This window comes from Mus caroli, unplaced genomic scaffold (assembly GCF_978045245.1).
Source record: "Mus caroli unplaced genomic scaffold, Mus_caroli_1 scaffold_2, whole genome shotgun sequence".
Taxonomy (NCBI): Eukaryota; Metazoa; Chordata; class Mammalia; order Rodentia; family Muridae; genus Mus; species Mus caroli.
Genome location: NW_028227257.1, coordinates 76948504 through 76969393, shown reverse-complemented (window position 1 = coordinate 76969393; position 20890 = coordinate 76948504). Strand labels below are relative to the sequence as shown.

The 20890-nt window shown below is 44.9% G+C and overlaps 2 pseudogenes across 1 annotated transcript; one reads left to right on the top strand and one right to left on the bottom strand.

The window, feature by feature from the left end:
* Positions 1-7107: 7107 nt before the first annotated feature.
* LOC110290138 (large ribosomal subunit protein eL43-like) lies at positions 7108-11120 on the top strand (annotated as a pseudogene). Its single transcript, XR_015044985.1, has 2 exons — positions 7108-7146; positions 10798-11120. The product of XR_015044985.1 is annotated as a large ribosomal subunit protein eL43-like (transcript).
* Positions 11121-14853: 3733 nt separating this feature from the next.
* On the bottom strand, positions 14854-19918 carry LOC110306745 (large ribosomal subunit protein eL43 pseudogene; annotated as a pseudogene).
* Positions 19919-20890: the final 972 nt, after the last annotated feature.

Sequence of the window (20890 nt, the reverse complement as noted above, 5' to 3'; positions counted from 1 at the left end):
ATCCTCCCCAAAACAGACAGGAGTCAGTCTCATTCATCTCACAGCAGAGTCTTTATTCTATTTGAGCTAGCTCGGGTTCCCCTCAACACACCACCATCATGTAGGATGCCTATCAGGGCAAGGCTTTATAGTAAGCAGCAAGCAGGGAGTACATGTACAAGCATCTAACTGGAAAGCTCCTGTGGCCTTTAACATATTGGCTGGTGCTGGGAGTCATATCATAAACATAGTTTCTGCTTTCCTCTGCATTGGTGGTTGTTAGGCAGGGGGTGGGCTTGTAACCTGGGTGTACAAGTTTGTTGGGGGAATAACCTGGAGATGCTGGTCTTGTTAAGGGTGTAACCTGGAGACACTGGTCTTGTTGGGGATTAGCCTAGAGACTGGAGCTAGGCTCAGGTTTTGTTGGGGGTGGGGACAACTTGGAAACTTATGCTAGGTACCAGCCTGTTAGAAGCCCAAGACCTGACTTCTGAAAGTTGTTCTCTTACCTTCTTACCTACACATGGGCAAAATAGCTTGTGTGCCCCCATCCCAAGCAAAATAAATAGATAAATAAATAAATAAATGTGATTATTTATTTATTTATTTTATTACGTATTTTCCTCAGTTACATTTCCAATGAATAAATGTGATTTTTAAGAGCTGTTTAAACACTGAAGGATGTTACTGGCTTACTTACCCACGAGTAAGTGAAATCTGGCTTGATGTGTGCTTCAGTCCAATGGCTTAAATGATATCAGGGAAGAACCTGTTTCTCTTCATATTTTTTCCTTTTGCCTCAGCTACGCTGGCTTTGCTTTATTGTTAATTTGTCTCTGGTGTTAGAGAGCAAATCTTATGCCTGTTAGAGGCATAAGAGTGCTGCTAAGCATGCTGGTAAACTCTTTCCATCTGAAGTCTTTTGTGCTGGTTTTATTGCTTACTGAGTGTGTTCCTGGTAGCTCCAGATGTCACACCCTGTAAACAAATGGGGCTACTTTCCAAAGCAGACCTCTTATCTTTATGACCACTGTTCAACAGAAGAGAATGTCTTGTGATACTCCTACTGGTGGAAAGGAAACTTCCTCTGCCCAGACAACTCCAAATCTCTTTGCACCTAGATATTTTAGATTGGACTGCAGGCCCATTTTGGAAAGACCATGGTTCAAGTGGAGTGAACTATTCTAGAATTACAGCAGGGCCCACCCTACCCAAGTCAAAAGGCTAAACTGAGAGAAAGGTGCTTCCCCAAGACAAAACTTGCATCTACTAGTAAAGTAATGGCCACTGCGTGGGCTAAGCAGTTAAGAGTATTTGTTCTTGCAGAGGACCTGTGTTCAATGGCCAGCACCCACATGATGGCTTTCAAGGTCCATAACTGTGTGGTAATACATTAATCCACTTTAATCTCCCAAGCAGTTGTGGTGCGAGTTCCTTGTTACCTGCCCCAATGCTCCAGATTCTCCAATTAAAGATGCATAGCCTTATATTTAATATGCCTCAATCAGCTCAATGGCTGGACCACTCCCAAACTTCTACATTGCTAATGCCTGCCCTCTGATACTCCTGGATTATTACCAAAATCTCTATTCCAACAGTGCTGCCCTAGACTCAATGGGGGTGGGGTGGGGGTGGGGTGGGGGTGGGGCCACCGTTCCCCAGCTCTTACATGGCTGTATACTTTCCCTTCTGCAGGTCTCAAGCTTGGATCTTCTTCCTCTCCCAGTAAAGATGATTCCTTCTTCCTTGGTCCCCTTGCCTTCAGATCCTAAAGTCCTGTCTCTGTCTCCCTGCTCTTCCATTGGCAGGGGACAACTTTATTTCCCAACGAGAACTAGCTGGGGGCAGGGATCCTCAGCATCTCACATGAGGGATTCTCCTGCAATTCCCAAATAACATAATGCAAGCAATTAAACCAAATCCACAACATATAACTCCAGTCCTGGGACATCCAGCCCTCTGCTGACCTCCATGGGCACCAATCTACATGTGGTGCAGAGATGCAAGCAAAACACTCTTGTTCATGCAGAAACCACCTACTCCCACCAAGAGTTCTTACCCACCAACCAAAATAAATCTGTTTCATATTTTTCTCCTCACCATCTATATTACAGCAGGTATGCTGGCCTCATTTTCCATGGCTGTTCATGCAATGACAGGAAGATGAGACATGGACAACCACTAATCTTAAGGTTTAAGTTTTCAACTACTCCACAATGAAGGGATATCCTTCAGTGACTCTGAGATTCATCTAGAATTGCTGATCCATACTTACAAAAGTTAAGTCACCATATGCCCTGACACTCAGCTGTGAAAATTTCACTCCTTAGAAAAGAAGAAAAGTCAACATTAGAATGTAAAAGAAACTTTAAAGAATGATTTATAATTATGTGTATGGTGGTTTGAAAAAGAGAGCCTCCCCATCGGCCCATATATATGAACACCTGTTCATTAGGGAATGATACTCCTTGGGGGGATCAGGAGGTGTGGTCTTATGGAAGTTACCTTGTTGGAGGACGTATCTCACTTTAGGTGGGCTTTGAAGTTTCAGAAGGCCAAGCCAGGCCCAGTGGCTGACTCTGCCTTGTCAGTCCATATGTAGAACACTTAGCTTCTTCTCCAGCACCATGTCTGCCTGTGTGTCACCATGCTCCCTGTCATGATGATAATGGACTAAACCTTTGAAGCTATAAATTGGCCCTAATTAAGTGCTTTCCTTTATAAGAGTGTTTTTTCACTGCACATTGCATAAGACAGTGTGTGTTTGTGTGTGCTCACACGAGTGTGAGTGTGTCAGATCCCCCAGAACTAGAGCTCCAGGTGTTTGAGTCACCCACATGGTTGCTGGGGATTGAACTCTGGTCCTCTGAAAGAGCACTATGCTCTCTTAACTATTGAGTATCTCTCCAGCCCAATTTTAGATTCTGGACAGGAAAATCCCAGTGGCATATGGCCTTCATCTTGTTGTACATCAGCTTGGTTTTCTGAAAAATGAAAATATTTTGACTTTTTTTTAACTGAGTGTTTTCATGCTATTACATAAACAGAGGCAGCCTTCTGCTAATGCTTTCAAATATATGGATGTTTCTAGACTAAGAGAGCTTTGTTTTGGTTGCTCTGACACACATTTCCCATGCCTTCTCTTCTGAGGTGCTTGCCTCCTCCGAGTTTCCCTTTCCAGAGAAGATGACTAAAAGAACAATTAGAAATTTGCATCAAGAGAATCATACTATGCTTCTGTATTGATTCCCTAAAATCCATTTAAAATTAAAGCATAAAAGAATCTCCAAAAAAAAAAAAAAAAAAGAATCTCCAAAAGCATTGCACTGATGTAGGATGTGTGTGGAGTCGGAGGAGAGAGGTGGTGCCTGGGAAGGCAGTGGGAGGATTGTGTTAACTTTGTGTTCCGGCTTCTTTCACTTAGGGTAATTGAGATTCATCTGTGATATCACAGGTAATAATACTTTATCATCTTCTTTTTTTGGGGGGCGGGGAGTTTGAGACAGGGTTTCTCTGTGTATCCCTGGCTGTCCTGGAACTCACTCTGTAGACCAGGGTGGCCTCAAACTCAGAAATCTGCCTGCCTCTGCCTCCCAAGTGCTGGGATTAAAGGCGTGCGCCACCAAGCCCGGCTATACTTTATCATTTTCATTGCTGAGTAATACAAGGAATGATATTAATAGAGGATATTGAAATTCACAAAGCAGGGGTATGTTAATCCTGCTTTTACTTAAGTATAATAACAGCATTTTTGGTCAGGTAGTATATCTGAAATTCATTAGCTGTGAGGTCATATAATGCAATTCTTGGGATATTAGACTTGTTTGTTTGGTTTTTTTTTTTTTTACCAAGCCCTCTCAGTTAGTCAACAGGTTCTCCAGCTCGGGAGTGAGAATTAAAAAGAAAAAGAAAAAAAAAAAAAAAAGACAGACAACATTGTAGCATGACCCCAGTCAATTCTGAGACTGAAGGCAAATTTAATTTTCCAATCCACTTTTTACACCATTTTAGTTACATGCAAGTATTTTGGGCGAGCAGTACAATAAGGAACTAACAAGGCAGCAAGTGAAGTCCCGTGATCACTCCCTGGACAGTTGTTTAAAAGGGCTTGTCATAATGACCAAAATGCTTGAGCCCACTTCCTCGTCCAAGCCCAAAATCTTGCCTGAAGCCTAGTTCTTCTGTTCCACCCAGAGATGAAAATTCCTGCCTTACCCTACTTCCTTATTACAGCCTAAAGTTAGATTCTTGCCGAAACTTACTTCCTTATTATGCCCTAATGTCAGATTCCTGCCTGAAGCCCATTTCCTTGTCCTTGGCCAATGTCAGACTCCTGCCAAGCAATACCCCAGAAGGCTTTCCACAGTTTTTGGTTTTTTGAGACAGGGATTTTCTGTGGAGCCCTGATAGTTTTGGAACTCACTCTGTAGACCAGGCTGGCCTTAAACTCAGAGATTCACCTGCCTCTACCTTCAAGTGTTGGGACAAAAGCAAGCACCACTGCTTGGCCTGGGATCCTAGATTTATCTGTGACAAATCTCTAGACATTTAATTAGGTTTAATTTTACGGATGTGGAAATGGAAGCCAGGAAAATTGCAGGGTCTGTGGTCATAAGGACCGGGCTGTTTTCAACAAGGTTGGTGAGGATGGGGTAAGTTGTTCCCTTTGCTGCTTAGGCCTCCTCTGGGCTGCAAACCTCTGAGCCTCTATCCTGTCAGCTTCTATCTGGCTCTGAGCCATGTCCACCCTGACCCCTGTCCTACCAGCTTGCACAGGTGTGCACACTCTAGAAGAGTGGATGACCTCTTCTGGCCACAGCAAGTTTGTTGCAGCCTTCTGGATACCCTCATATTTAAGCATCTCATATGTTTAAACTTCCTGCCCACCCCTGCCTGACCTCGGCTAGCCAACGGAATGAACGGGCTGCTCTGCTGGTTGTCTACAGACCTCCACGTCCCTTCCCAGGAGACAGAAAGGCTGTAGGGCATGACACTACACAGAAAGCGGGGTCTACACTTGGTGCTGGTCTGCCTCCTTTTCTTTATCTTTCCTCCCACATCCTTCTGGAGCCCAGGACAGCCTCTCCTTCCTTCCTTGTTGAATGGCACTGTTCAGAGGACTAGCCTGGACCTTAAAGACTAGTTATACAGCTACATAAGATCCGTAAGCCCCTGGCTGACTGGCTTGCAGGACTTGAGAGGTGCAGGAAAGCCCTGTTTTTGAGCACCAGAAGCTGGATTTCCTCTTTGCTTTCCTCTGTTATACTTTTAATCTCTCGAGACGGAAGGATGTCTCAGGAAGACTAGGGTGAAAACCATGTACCCCGGCAGGCTAAAAATCCAAGCACATTAATAATTTTCAAACTATGAGCATCACCTTTATCCCACTTGCTACCAAAGCATCCTTCATTAATAGCCCCTCATTCCACTTATGATAAAATGGCAGCTGCCTAAGATCCCTCTCCACTGCAGTGATGGTCTTAGGTGTCGTTTAGGAAGACGTGCCTTGTGCAGAGCAGCACAGCCTGTCTTATTTCATCCCTGTGCTGTGGGCACCATGATTTTACCCATTTTTTTTTTTTTTTTTTTTTTTTTTTTTGGTTTTTCGAGACAGGGTTTCTCTGTGTAGCCCTGGCTGTCCTGGCACTCACTTTGTAGACCAGGCTGGCCTCGAACTCAGAAATCCGCCTGCCTCTGCCTCCCGAGTGCTGGGATTAAAGGCGTGCGCCACCACGCCCGGCGATTTTACCCATTTTACTGATGATAAAAACGAGTCTGAGAGAGGTGACATTCTCAAGGTCATTTATCTAGTAAGTGACAGGGCCAGAGCTCTGAAATTGGCTTCGTAGCCTCTACATCTTCCTGGTCTCTACCTACCAGCTTCCCATTTCATCACCATGTACACAGTGAGCAGAGGCCCACCCTAACTGGGTTTTGTTTTTTTTTTTTCTTTGTTTCTCACCCTCTGCCCAGAGCGCTTCCTAACAAGTGAATTTAATTGAATGTATAGTGAAATCTGGACACTACTCTTCATGACAAAACTACATTTGTCCAGTTAAACATATTTCATTGCTTCTTGGCACTAGCGGTGAACTATTCATGGTAAAAACAACAATACTGCTTAGAGACAGTCACTGTTGCAAGAAAAACAATGCTCTAGACCTTGGCTTTGCAAAGTTAAAATGAAAAGCCAAAGTATGTTGCAATCAAGGTACAGATTAGTATATCATTGTTAGATACTTGCTTACCTTTGCCCTAATTTCTTATCTGTATTTTATCCTTCACATTTAATTTGTCTTAAAAGTTTATGTGTATGGAAATTTTACCCACATGAATGCCAGCACCCCTATGGCCATAGGATCATTTAGAACTGCAGTCAAAGAGGCTTGTGAGCTGCCATTTGGGTGCTGGGAATTGAAACTGTGTCCTCTGGAAGAACAGCAAGGACTCTTAACCACTGAGCCATCTCTCTTAAAAAATTTTTTTAAAGCATCTGTAAATTTAATTGGGAATGGGATGGTAGAGTTAATAAATCAAGTGATAAATTAACAAACTGGTTTTATTTATTACTTCATTCCAGACAGGGTCTAGCTAAATTGCACAGGTTGACCTTGAACTTGTGGCTCAAGCAGCCTGAACTCTTCAGTCTTACTGCCTCAGTGTCCTATGTGCTGGGAGGACGAGTGTGCCACCATACCAGCTGGAAATCACTGTGTTTAAGGGGTTAGATACACTTGGAAGGCTGAGACAGGATGATTGTGAGTTAAGGGTCAGTCTGGGCTACAGAGCTGGTTCCAGGTCAGCCCATGTTACCTGTGAGACCCTGTCTTTAAAAACAAAACAAAAATAAAACAACATAAAGTAATAATAGCAAAATTTTGATAATAGTTGGTAGTTTCTATACATTCTTACCATTAACTTTGGTCTTTTCAGACATCAGTTCTGCTATTATCCTGGCATTGCTGGGCTCTGTCACAATTCATCCATTTAAAAGACACTTTGATCATTTAGAAAAAGAGATGCTTCTGTCCTCTAAGAGATTGTGACATAATGAATGGTTGTCATGTCTACGGATAAAGTTCAGTGAATGTTTGGGAAGTAAGTCTTTATCACCATAAAAGAATTTTGTGAGAAAAATGAAGGCTGGTATCTGCCTGCAGCTGGAAGGTCAGGGGCTTAGATGATGATCGTTTAGATGAGGCTCCTCCTTCCATGTGGCATCTCATCCTGCAGGCCTCCCCCTGTGGATATCCTGGGTGTCTTTACAGTGCGAAAGCTGTTTTCAAAGACACCAAAACAGGCTGCTGGTATCTGACAGACCTGGGTTCAGAAATCCTGGAATGAGTCTCAGGAGACAGGGGGTGGGGGTGGGGGGGTGGGTGAAGAAAGGAGAAAATAAACATCTCAGATTCAAGAGGAGAGGTATAAACACTCCCTGTTGATGAGAGGCGTGGCCTGCCCACACACAAAACGCAGGAATGATTGGCAGTCATTTTCCAGGGAACAACTGCACACAAAACAATTATTGTATTTGTTCCACTTCTGGGAGTCACAGATGCTAAGGATCTTACAAACCCGGAGCTAGTGAGCCATCCATGGCTGCCACGTGGAACAAGTCAGCTTAAAAATAAGACACGCCCACAGGCAAGCAGGTCTGAAAGGTGGAGCAGCTTTCCGCTGGAGGGGAACAGGAAGGCTGTCCAGCAAGCAGTCTTGGAGCCATGCCACTCTGAGTTCTCATCCAGGCTCCGATGCTTTTAGCCATGTGACTCTGGGAAATGGCCTTGGTAGCTTTGCGCCTCAGATAAAATCTCAGATCTATAAAATCTGGATAGTAATAGTAGCTGCCTTCATACAATTGCTGTGAGGGACAAATGTGAGGACATTTATGAGTTTGCCAAAGTGTTAGGAGCGGTAATAATGCTTCAGCAATAACTATTGCATTTATAGTTATACACCATATAGAGACTTCTTAGTCAACCATTAGATGTATGTGCAGTGGTAGTCCCATAGGGCCATATTGTCTAGTGATGTCATGGCTATCCTAGTCCTTTAAGAATGTTCCACCGTATTTGCTCAACAATGAAGTTACCTAACAATGTCTTTCTCAAACTCTGGCTACTTTATTAGGCAACATATGACTGCACTGACATAGGCATATGACCTTCGCCCTACAGAAATTCTCCTTTCTGTGCTAGGCCTTAAAGGTCAAACAAATGAGAGGTTCCAATCATTGTGGGGCTGCTTTGGAGACTCCTTAACACACTGATCAATAGATCTCACGCCTTAGAAGTTTTCTAATTAACATGTTCTGATTTCCACGGGAAATAGAGGAGATCAAAAATAATCCTTTACAAAAATAACTTTAGTTCCAGGAAAGGAAAGACGACAGTTGTTAAGTTTCTTGTTCTTAGGTAGTAGTTCTTAGGTAGTAAGTCAGATATTAGATTAAAGAGCCCATCTCCTGTACCCCTGTCAGCAGAAGGGCACCACTGAACCATCCATCACTTTCCCTTTCATCAAATTGCACAAGATAGTTTCTCTGATGCCGCACACATAGGTGAGCTAAATGGTCACTTCGTTTCATCCTGTGTGTGACATGGAATATTTTGTCTTTTCTGCATACGTGTGTGTGTGTGTGTGTGTGTAGTACACTTATTAATCCACAGGAGATTACTCCTGATATTACTCAATGGGACTGCAGCTTGATTTGGTGTCTGAGGTTCATTGATGTCAGAGATGGGCATTTTTTCTCTCTCTCTCCCCTCCCCCATCCTGCCTCCCCTCTCTCATACATACATATAGTTTCCATCACGACATCAACTCCACTACTACACTTTGAGCAATCATCGATGTTACCTAAGTTTCAGACTATAAGTCCATCATCATCAATTATCCTCCTCAGCATCATTTAAAAAATGTTAGCATGTACACCCCCCCCACACACACACACACTCCAGTGCTTTTCAAGCCACCAGGACACAGGCACCCTCAAAGCCATTCATCTTCTCGGCCTTTCTGCTCAAGGCTTTGACCTTCAGGATGGCAGGCTGCTTAAAGAGCCTTACCTTCCTCAGACCTTGGAAGTCGCTCACTGCACCACATCAGTGATTGAGGCAGCTCCAGTCTTGCTTTTGGCAGCATTTGTTCACTGACCAGTGTCCACACTGTACCCAGGCTGACAGTTGAGCAGAAGCAACTCTTTAAGTGATAATGCCTCAGATCAACTTTCCCAAAGTCACCCGGAGGGTATTTGTCAAAGCTGAGTCAAAATGGTGACTCAATCCTCCAGCATTGCCCGGACTTCCAGGACCTCTGGTGCTAATGCAGCAGACCAGGCTTGCCCAGGAAACCTCTGGGTCTTCCTCAGGATAGGTGGCAGGGTGGTCCCTGGAAGCCCTGGAAGTTTCTCTTAATTTGTTTCTTTGTAAGTGTTAGAACCAGCGTCTCAGTTTGTAGACTGCTGGCTTGGAAAAGATTCTTGAAACCATGTGTCCTAACCAGACTGGTTAGACAAGGTCATACGAGGAACCCCGAACCCATTGTGGCTAACTCCAGCCAGCTGGAGGCCTGCTGTCTTCAGAGCCCACACTGTAGCACTTCTCTGCAAAGAGACCAGCCCTGAGAGGACCAATTGCTTCTAGTTCATTGAATAATTAGAATTATCATCCCTTGAGACTTCTCAGGAACAAGAAAAATATGCTACCTTTAGTGAATATCTTCTCTTTGTAATTCATGATTAACTATTTTTTTCACGCATAAAGCAAGTCAACACTTACTAATCACTTCCTGTGTTAAGTACCATGCTGCTACTTGGTCCCTTAATGTTCTTGTGGAGGAGGCTGCTCCATTATACGCCCATTGTACAGATAAGAAAATAAAGGTTCAGAGAAGTTAACTTGTCCAAGAGCACACAACTGTTATTATAGAGCCTGGATCCGATCTCAGCAGTGTTTGAGCCTACAGTGCAGGCTCTAAGGGAGAGTGGGTGACATCACACACAACCATGTTTGCACCATAGTGCAAAGCCAGATCTGTGGGAGACATGCTATCTGAGACTGAAGAGCAAGAGTCATCAGAGAAGGGCTGAAGAGGTGGCTCAGTGGTTAGAGGCCCTGGCTGCTCTTCCAGAGGACCGCAGTTCAGGTCCCAGAATTCACTTTGGACAACTCTCAACCACTTAATTTCCAGTTCCGGGGCATCTGAAACCTCTGGCTTCTGCAGGCACCTGTGCCCACATGTGCACCCCAAATACACTTCAATAAAAAATAAAATAAGCCGGGCGTGGTGGTGCACGCCTTTACTCCCAGCACTCTGGAGGCAGAGGCAGGCGGATTTCTGAGTTCGAGACCAGCCTGGTCTACAAAGTGAGTTCCGGGACAGCCAGGGCTATACAGAGAAACCCTGTCTCGAAACACACCCCCCCCAAAAAAAAAAAAGTGAGACAAGGGCTGGAGAGATGGCTCAGCGGTTAAGAGCACTGACTGCTCTTCCAGAGGTCATGAGTTCAACTTCCAGCAACCACATATTGACTCACAATCGTCTGTAACAGGATTTGACGCCCTCTTCTGGTGTCTCTGAAGAGAGCAACAGTGTACTCACATAAAATAAATAAATAAATGTTAAAAAAAAAGTGACAAAAGAAACATTCCTCCCTTAAGTCACTTCCTGTCAGGTATTTGGCTATAACAATAAGAAAAGTAAGTAATACAGAAACATGTTACCAGGGTGTGAGTGTGAGAGCCAAAGTTATAGTTTAGTTTTAATTACTGTGTCTAAGAGATTCATAAAACACAATGCTTCACTCTTCGGGCTTAGGCTTGGGTTCCGGCGACATGGCTAAACTCACCAAGAAGGTCGTCAACGTCGGCAAGTACAGGACCCGCTTTGGTGCTTCCCTCTGGAAAATGGTGAAGAAAATTGAAATCAGCCAGCACGCCAAGTAGACTTGCTCCTTCTGCAGCAAGACCAAGAGGAAGAGACAGACGAGCCGTCGGCATCTGGCACTGTGGTTCCTGCATGAAAACAGTGGCCGGCGGGGCCTGGACCTACAACACCACCTCTGCAGTCATAGTGAAGTCTGCCATCAGAAGACTGGAGGAACTGAAAGACCAGTAGAAGCCCTGCCGTCTGAGACTTGCCTAGCCTGCAATTAGTTGATTTTTTACGTAAAAAAAACCAAAAAACAAAAAAATGCTTCTACACTGTAAGTTCCTTGCTAAGGCCAGATATTTCCTGAGATGCTGGAGGCTATTCTATATGTAAACTAATGGGCCTTGTGTTCGGTGTTTTTGTACCCTTAAACAAGTTTGTTTGACCCAACAGAATGTGCTTGTTCACATTCAGGCAGGAAGTGTGTCAGGATACAGGTTTGCCCCTGATTGGTCCTTGTGGGAAATACGTGGCCTCTGCGTGTGCCTTTAGAAGCCCGAGTCTATCATCTTGGCCAGTACTTAATCAATGCTTGCTTCAATTTGGCTCAATTTGGTAGCGGTCTTATTCCACTTACGGGGTTAACAGGCTACTGCTGCGACAAACGTGACCACATGGTTTGTAGGCTTTTTGAACTGGCTTGTATGAGGTCTGTGGAAGAGTTTGGAGATCTAGGCTGGAGAAGCCTGTAACACTGTCATAGTTAATTGTCAGCTGTCACGTGACCCAAAGCTTGGGTCATCTTGGAAGAAGGAACCTCAACTGAGGAATTACCTTGGTCAGACTGGCCTGTGGCCATGTTTGTGAAGCTTTTTCTTATTTGTTGATTGATGTGGGTGGTCCCCTTCCTAGGCAGGTAGGCCTGGAATGTGTTAGAAAGGAAGCTAAATGCGAGCCTGGGAGCTAGCCAGTAAACGGTGAGCTCTGCAGTTCCTGACCCGACTTCCTCAGCGAAAGGGCTGTACATTACCTGGAAGTATAAACCAAATAAGCCCTTTCTTTTCCAAGTTGTGAGGAATCCGTGTGACTCCACACAGATTTGAAGGCAGGAGTCATTATGCTTAATGTATTGTTAAAAATAAGTTTCCATTTACTGTAAGAGCTGAGTTTCTGTTTCCTGGAACCTGCCCTACCCTGACCCATGCCCTTGACTTGCTTTGGAGAATACCCACTAACCCCCACATGGTGATGGCTGTTGGTTAGGGATCTTCCTGGACCTCTACTGCTCCATTGTCTCGCTCCTGTAAACCTGCTTCGCACATACTCATGATGTTACCCCGAAGAAATGAACTCACAGCTGTTCTCATTAGCCCGACGTGGGAGGCAGTCGCTGGCCAGCTCTCCAGTGCACCCCGATAAAAATCAAGTTTGCTCCAAATTTTGGTAGTGTTCTTCTTCTTGCCTAGTGGGATTAACAGCTGCTTGTTCTCGGGGTTCTGATTTATCACAGCAACAGAAAGCTAACTAGAACAAACGCTGTAAGCAAGGCTTCATGGACCATTCTGGTATAAGTTTGTAGTAGGACCAAAATGCTAAGACAAAATTAGACAGTCAAGGCCTGACTCCTGAGGTTTCAGAGAACAAGGACTCTGCTGGAAACTGAGGTCAAGGGCCATTTGTGTTATATCCCTCAAAGAATCCTGAGAACTTGAGACTGGATTTATGTGTTAAGGACCAATGATGGACAGGATAACAGGATAGCATTCAGGTTGTATCACAACTACTGCTGATTGCTTTTATCCAGGGCTACAATGCTGGGGGTGGGAGTGGGGCAAACGGAGAAGAAATGCAAGGTCTAGTTAGGTCAGTGATTTTCAACCTGTGGGTCTCGATCCCCTTGGGGGTCTTAGATCAGATATCCTGCATATCAGATACTTACAGTTCATCACAGTAGCAAAATTACAGCTATGAAGGAGCAACAACATACTTCTGTGGTTGGGGGGCCCATCATGGCATGAGGAACTGTATTAAAGGGTTGCAGCATTAGGAAGGTTGAGAACTGCTGCTTTAGGTGAGGAAAGGAACCAACAGCTGAAATTGTTAAGGTATTAGGAGAATCGCCCCAGGGGAAGGCCACATCTCTAGAAGCTCCATCTTGTAAAAATCAAAACTCATTGAAAACACTTGCCAGACTGGCTGTTTTCAGTTGCTGGGTCAAACGCCTCAGTTGGTTGGCCTCTCTCCTTTTGAATGCTGTCTTTGGGCTTTCTGTCACTGTGAAGAGAAAAGCAGCCATGAGCAGTAGCCAGGCCACAGCCTGAATGCTATTGAAATTTTTCTTCAAACAAATTGGTCCACTTACTTTCCAATTCAGCCTCTACCATGTTCTCAGGGCATAGACAGAATGAAGCCAATTCTTTGCCTGAAATAGCACACAAATGGCTTCTAACCCAGTTCCTGATTGAGCCCTTGTTTGCCTGTGCAGCCTCATGCCAGAGCCAGCATTTCTCTTGTCACTCTGGTTTTCCAGCTCCCACCATAATAGCTCACTAAACTCTGACTGACTATGGCGTTCTAGGGCTTTTTTTTTTTTTTTTGGTTTTTCGAGACAGGGTTTCTCTGTGTAGCCCTGGCTGTCCTGGCACTCACTTTGTAGACCAGGCTGGCCTCGAACTCAGAAATCCGCCTGCCTCTGCCTCCCGAGTGCTGGGATTAAAGGCGTGCACCACCACGCCCGGCCGTTCTAGGGCTTTTAACCCAAGGTTTCAAACTGTTTCACATTCCTCTCAACCAGCTGAAATGGCCAGGTTTCTCAAAACAGGGGCTTCACCTGCTCACTACTTTTCTGCCTTAGCTAACTTTTTTTTTTTTTTTTTTTTTTTTGGTTTTTTTCAAGACAGGGTTTCTCTGTGTAGCCCTGGCTGTCCTGGCACTCACTTTGTAGACCAGGCTGGCCTCGAACTCAGAAATCCACCTGCCTCTGCCTCCTGAGTGCTGGGATTAAAGGCCTGTGCCACCATGCTTTTCTGGATGCTGTGACAAAGTATCCAGCAAAGGCATCTTAAGGATGGAAGAGTTTGTCTTGAATTAAGAAGGAGTTGCCTGGGGCTGGTGAGATGGCTCAGTGGTTAAGAGCACCGACTGCTCTTCTGAAGGTCCCGAGTTCAAATCCCAGCAACCACATGGTGGCTTACAACCATCTGTAACGAAATCTGATGCCCTCTTATGGAGTATCTGAGGACAGCTACAGTGTATTTACATATAATAAATAAATCTTAAAAAAAGGGGGGGGGTCCCTCGGCTTTGGCAGCACACAACCTTAAATCCCAGCACTCAGGAGGCAGAGGCAGATCTCTTGAGCTCATGGCAGGGAAGGTATGGTAGCAGTAACTGGGCACATTGCACCCACAGTCAGAAACAGAGGGAGATGATCTGGAACCCCAGAACCTGGAATGTTAGGGTAGGTTTCAAACCTCAGCTAACTCAATTTAGAAACCCCTTCATAGACAAGCTTAGAGACTTGTCTCTTAGGTAACTCTGGATCCTGTTGAGTGACAGGCAATGTTAACCAGCACACCCACTGGTAGAAAACTTCCTGTTTTTCAACATTCCAGAAGAGACTACAAGATCAGTTGTGACTCTGCTCTTGTAGATGTGTGCCAGACTCATCTGCGAATCAGCTGAGTCACAAGGTGTACTGACGAAATAGAAGATGCCACCGGTTGTCCTCCCAGTGGGTGTCCCAGTTTTCATCCACTCTTCTGAGTTTGAGAATTTTCATTTCCTCTTGTCCTTGACAACTCTTGACACTGCTAGATATTTTGATTTTTGTCAGTCTTAGCACTAAAAATGTTTTCTCGCTGTTTCCTTTATCTCTTTGTCTCTCCTTTCCTTCCTGCCTTTCTTGTTTTTTCTTTCTTTCTTTCTTTTTCTTTTTCTTTTTTTTTTTTTTCTGTAAATTAATCCATTTATCGCAGGCTAGGTAAGTCTCAGATAGGGCTTCTACTGGCCTTTCAGTTCCAGTCTGATGGCCGACTTCACTGTGATTGCAGAGGTGGTGTTGTAGGTCCAGGCCCCGCAGGTTCATGCAGGAACCACAGTGCCAGATGCCGATGGCTCGTCTGTCTCTTCATCTTGGTCTTGCCACAGAAGGAACAAGTGTTCTTGGCGTGCTGGCTGATTTCAATTTTCTTCACCGTTTTCCAGAGGAAAGCACCATAGCGGGTCCCGTATTTCCTGTTGATCCCAATCTTCTTGGTCGAAGCCCAAGCCTGAAGAGACCTTTCTTATTTTTAAAAATAATTTATTTTTATGTCCACTGGTGGTTTTGCCTGCATGTATATCTGTGTGAGGGTGTCAGATCCCCTGGAACAGGAGTCACAGACAGCTGTGAGCTGCAATGTAGGTGCTGGGAATTGAAACTGGGTCCCCTGGAAGAGCAGCCAATGCTCTTAACTGTTGAACCATCTTTCCGATCCTTACTCCCTCTCCCCTTCTCCTTCTCCCTTCCACTCTTTCTCTTCCTCTTCTTTTTGGAGACAGGGTCTCAGTTTGTAGCATTGGCTGTCCTGGAGCTTGATAAGTAGACCAGGTTGGCCTTGGATTTGTAGCAATCTGCTGCCCTCTGCCTCCAGAGTGTTGATATTAAGGGTGTGCAGCCCTACCCATGACCTTTTTCCTCACTGTTTTGTATAAGGTAAGAGTTTTAGCTTGCCAATACAATTTCTTCATTGATCTGTAAATCCCACTGAAGTTTTCCATTTCTTTTTCTAATCTCTCTCCCAAGTACTGGGGTCACAGACAAGCAACAGCATGCCCGTCATCTGGGGCACTAGGGATTGAGCCTAGGACTTTGGGCATGCTAGGCAAGCACTTTACCAGCCAAATCTCCAGCCGGTGTGAAAAATTTGAGTTTTCTTCTGTTACCCTCTTTGAAATAAGTTCTGGGTTTTGTTTGTTTGTTTGTTTGTTTTGCTCTGTTTTGTTTTGTTTGTTTGTTTTTAAATTCTGACTCTCTTCTTTACTGGCTTTCACATAGATAGCCACTAGTCTGTCTTACCCAGAAATTTGTTTTTTATTGCTAGAATCTTGCTATCTTGCCCAAGCTTGTCTATATGAGCCTAAGATGGCTTCTAACCAAGATCCTTTGGACCCAGGCCCCTGAGTGCTGGGATTTGGGATTATAAACATAGATACCTATATCCAGACTATATTACATCTTCACTCTTACATTGGCTACTTCATAAAGGTGTAAGTTTCTTAACCAATTTTTTTCCAATTTTTTATTAGATATTTTCTTCATTTATATTTCAAATGCTATCCCAAAAGTCCCCTATACCCTCCCCACCACTGCTCCCCTACCCACCCACTCCCACTTCTTGGCCCTGGTGTTCCCCTGTACTGGGGCATATAAAGTTTGTAAGACCAAGGGGCCTCTCTGCCCAATGATGGCCGACTAGGCCATCTTCTGATACATATGCAGCTAGAGACACGAGCTCTGGGGTACTGGTTAGTGCATATTGTTCCACCTATAGGGTTGCAGATCCCTTCAGCTCCTTGGGTACTTTCTCTAGCTCCTCCATTGGAGGCCCTGTGTTCCATCCAATAGCTGACTGTGAGCATCCACTTCTGTGTTTGCCAGGCACTGGCATAGCCTCACAAGAGACAGCTGTATTGCAGGGCGGTGGTGGCCCATGCCTTTAATCCCAGCACTTGGGAGGGAGGCAGAGGCAGGCGAATTTCTGAGTTCGAGGCCAGCCTGGACTACAGAGTGAGTTCCAGGACAGCCAGGGCTATACAGAGAAAACCTGTCTCGAAAAACCAAAAGAGAGAGAGAGAGAGAGAGAGAGAGAGAGAGAGAGAGAGAGAGAGAGAGAGAGAGAAAGAGAGAGCTATATAGCTATATCAGGGTCCTTTCAGCAAAATCTTGCTGGCGTATGCAATAGTGTCTGTCTTAACCAAATTTAATGTTAGCAAACAGCATTATCTTCCTAAAAACATAATAAAGGCCTTAAAACTTTTCAACTGCAATCACCTTTTCTCAAGTATTTGTTGCTTAGTATTCTCACTTTGTTGCAGTGGTGGTTTTGTTTGTTTGTTTATGAGACAGGATTTCTCTGTGTAACCCTGGTTGTCTTGGAATTCACTCTGTAGATCTGGCTGGCCTCAAACTCAAAGATCCCAGCAGTGGGATCAAGAATGTGGGCCACCATGTCCAGGCTCTTCCTGACACTATTATTTCTAATTTATAAACAACTTTGAGTCACAAAGAGTGGTGTATCCTCAAAGCCTCTCTCAATAGTCAGCTGATTCTGCTCTTTCATCTGTTGTGTCGTGAATATTAACTCTTTGTGTACTTTGTTAGTCAGCGTGCTTAGACAGTTCCTGAAGGCTGATAGCCTTTTGCTGATACTGTTGGCTCTTGACTGACAGGTTGGGAGTGCCAATGGTGGCCAGTGCCCTATGGGGTGGGGGTGGGTTCCTGCCCCCCAGGGCAGGGTCCTGCTCCCGGTTAGATTGCTATGCAGGCTCCTGAAGATGCAATATGCAGGTCCTTTGGTCTGTGCAGCTGCAGAGGCTGGGGAGAGGCCTGGTCTGCATGGAGATAGAGTTGCTCTGTATAGACTTGGATGTGTTTCTCACTGGACTCTCACCTGTTTATTACATTCCCATTTTTAGAAGCAGGCTCCTGAAGATGCAATATGCAGGTACATTTCCTGCAGAATTGCTGTAGCTCCTGCTGTCCTTTGGTCTGTGCAGAGCTGAGTCTGGGGAAGGGGCATTTGATAAGGGCAGCTGCAGAGGCTGGGGGAGAGTCCTGGTCTGCATGGAGATAGAGTGCTCTGTATAGACTTGGATGTGTTTCTCACAGGACTCTCACCTGTTTATTACATTCCCTTTTATAGAAGCATTTGAGTAAGTTGCAATAAATGGATGATGTCATCCTTGAGGTTTCATATTTGAAATTTCAGTCCACATTGTCTGCCTGCGTGGTCTTTGATTTGGGTTGGTTTTATGGCTAAGGTTGGGACTGAAAGCATATAGATTTCTAGCCTGCTGCTTCAGCCTTCCGATCATGTCTCTCACTAATAAGGCTGAGCTCCCAAGGGAAGTAGTTTGTGGGTAGCTTCCACCACCTATTGGTATCCTAAGAAAACTAACAAGGCCCACTGGAGGCGAAGAGTATCAAAGTGCCATCTCTGATCCTGAAAGCAAGCCCAGTTCTCAGGTGGGGAACAAAGGGTACCTTGGAGGATGGAATGATGGTGGGGTAGCTCGGCTAAACAAACACTCCTGCACCAGCGGCCATCACCTCCTCATGCAAAGGGAGGACCAGTAGGGAAAACAGCACAGACTACACAAGCAGGTAAGAGATGAGAGAGGGAAATATGTAGTTCAAAAGCTTCGGGGAAACCATGTGGCCTTCTGCTGATGCTAAAAAGCAACTCTGTAGTAAATGGAACACAGCAACCATCAACTTCTCTTCCCCTTCTCACTTTAAAAACATGGTGGCGCACACCTTTAATCCCAGCACTCAGGAGGCAGAGGCAGGCAGGTCTCTGAGTTCGAGGCCAGCCTGGTCTACAGAGTGAGTTCCAGGACAGCCAGGGTATACAGAGATTCTTTGTTGGACACAGCCAATAAAGGTCTGCTGGCCTTTGATCCCAGAATGTAGGAGGCAGAGGCAAATGGATCTCTCTGAGCTTAAGGTAGCCTGGTTGACATAGCGAGTTCCAGGCCAGCCAAGGATACAAACAAGTAAACCTCACAACATTGTAAGTGGATCTGAGGCCAGGTTGGCTTTGATATCAGTCCGTATTGATTTAAAGTGGGTTGAAATTTGTAATCAAGTGGTTCAAAGGCTGAAAGTGTGATTGCAAGCTCTTTGTACTAGGTTCATCCTCCTCCATCCTGCCCCTCTGAACCAACGAAAAGGACAAATCTCACTCCTTAAGCTTGTTGTGGAGTTCTGCAAGAAACACAGTTGATGCCGTCTTAAAAATAGGATGCCTGTGCTCTCTCACAAGTCTGTCTGGGACATTTTGTGGTAACCACTTTCAAGGACTATAGACTGTTGCATGATATTTGATCACACTGTGAACCCAGAGGTTGTTGTTATTTACTGGAAAAAAAAGGACCTGTTTCTAGTTGTGGCAAGGTTCAGCCCTTAGCACACACCTTTAATCTGCCCCCTGCCCCCAGCTAGAATACACACACACACACACACACACACACACACACCCTTAGTACACACCTTTAATGACAAATAATGAAGTTAAAGTTAGTTTGTAGAAGGAAGCATCTAGTGATGTCTAATTGAGTGGCAGACAAAGTGACAAATCAGAGAAAGATTTGACAGAATAGGATACGCCCAACTCTCACAAAAGAGTGGAAAGAGAAGCTACTTGGGGGGCAGTGCAGAGAGAGGGAGGAGGCAGTCTTACCAGGAGAGTTTTACAGAGATAGGTTGAAGAGAGAACAAGCTGGACACAGGCGAAGACAGAACAAACCAGAGAATGAGAAGGAGCCAGAAGATTAGAACACATTGACAAAGTTAGTATGAGGCCAAGCAGAGCAATTGAGTGAGAAACTAAGAGAAGCCAGATTGAATCAGTCAACTTGGAGAGGAGTTTGAGTTGAACCAGCCAGCCAGAGTCCAAAAAGAACTAGAGTGAGCATATTCAATAGCAACTCCCAGAGGCTGAAAACATTCTAGGCTTAGATGATACTGTACAGAGTCTAGAAGCTTTCAGAGCTAGGACCAGGTTAGCAGACGGAGGCAGTGAACCTCTGAGACAATTACCAACAGGAGAATAAAAGTTACTCTAACAGTAGACTGAACTTCAGCTTCTCAGGTTTCACTCCACCTCCTACCTCTCCTGGAGATTCCTTCTTCCTTGTTTTTCTCCAGTGTCTTGCGTCCCTTGGCTTTCCTGGACAGTGGGCATGCCAGACACAGCCCTCTGCCTGAGGACATGAATTCCACTTCTTTTCTGACTGTGTTGCCAATGTAGCTTAGGCCTCTCTGCCTCAACTTCGTCCCTTGGACACTCTGCCACAGGCCCATCCACTCCAATGCAATACAGTCGCCTTAAGTGTCTGACATGTGTGATCAGTGTGTGACCCCACACCAGTCATGCATATACACCAGGGCTGCAAATGTAAGCCAAGTAAATAGAACTCTTTTTTTTTAAAGTTTATTAAATTGTATCTATTTATTGTATGTGTATATGCATGTATGTGTTCCCATGATACAACACACTAGTGATGGCCAGAGGACAACTTCTTGTGTGTGGGTCCCAGGAATCAAACTTGGGCCATCATGCCTGATGGCTGGTGCCTTTACTTTCTGAGCCATCTTGCTGGTCTCATCAAGAGAGGTTTGAGAGATGAGGCAGGAGTCCAGCTTAGATGTCCGTGTGGTACCAGTGTAGTCGCAGTGAGACAACCTTCTCAGACGTTGAAGAGGGTATTAGAGGTGACCTCATGAGTAAGGTGAAGACTTACCTGAATCGAAAAGAATGTGTAGGAGTTTCCATCATCTCCCACCAGCCGGGTTGCTATGGTTACAGCTAGAGTAGGCAACTCAAACTCAAAGAGTAGGAGGGCAAGGAGGGGTGAGGAAGTACAAGGGAGTTTTGTAGTCTCGGTCTACACAGCTACTGGAGGGGAAGTTCTGGTTTACACTAGCTTCTTCCACTAGCAGGGAGAAACTGTTTTCGTTGCATAAGAGGATATAATGATGTGATAGTTACTATTTCCCATAGTAATTACTATGCATCAAAGGTAGTTGCTTTGTGTCAGTGGTACTGTGCGCAGAGGTTCCTTCTTGCTGGACAGTCTCCTCTCTGTTCCCAGACTGCATTGTTCAAGGCTCCCCCTGCTGGTTGTAATTGGAAATTCAGAAGTCCGTTTCTCTTTGTCCATAGGACTGCATCCATCTGTCTATCTTTTAGGTACCCTAGAACCTAAAGGCGGGAATAGGTGTTCTAAGGTAGTCAAGCTCAGGCTGGTTTGGTTCTGTTTCGCTGGGTGGACA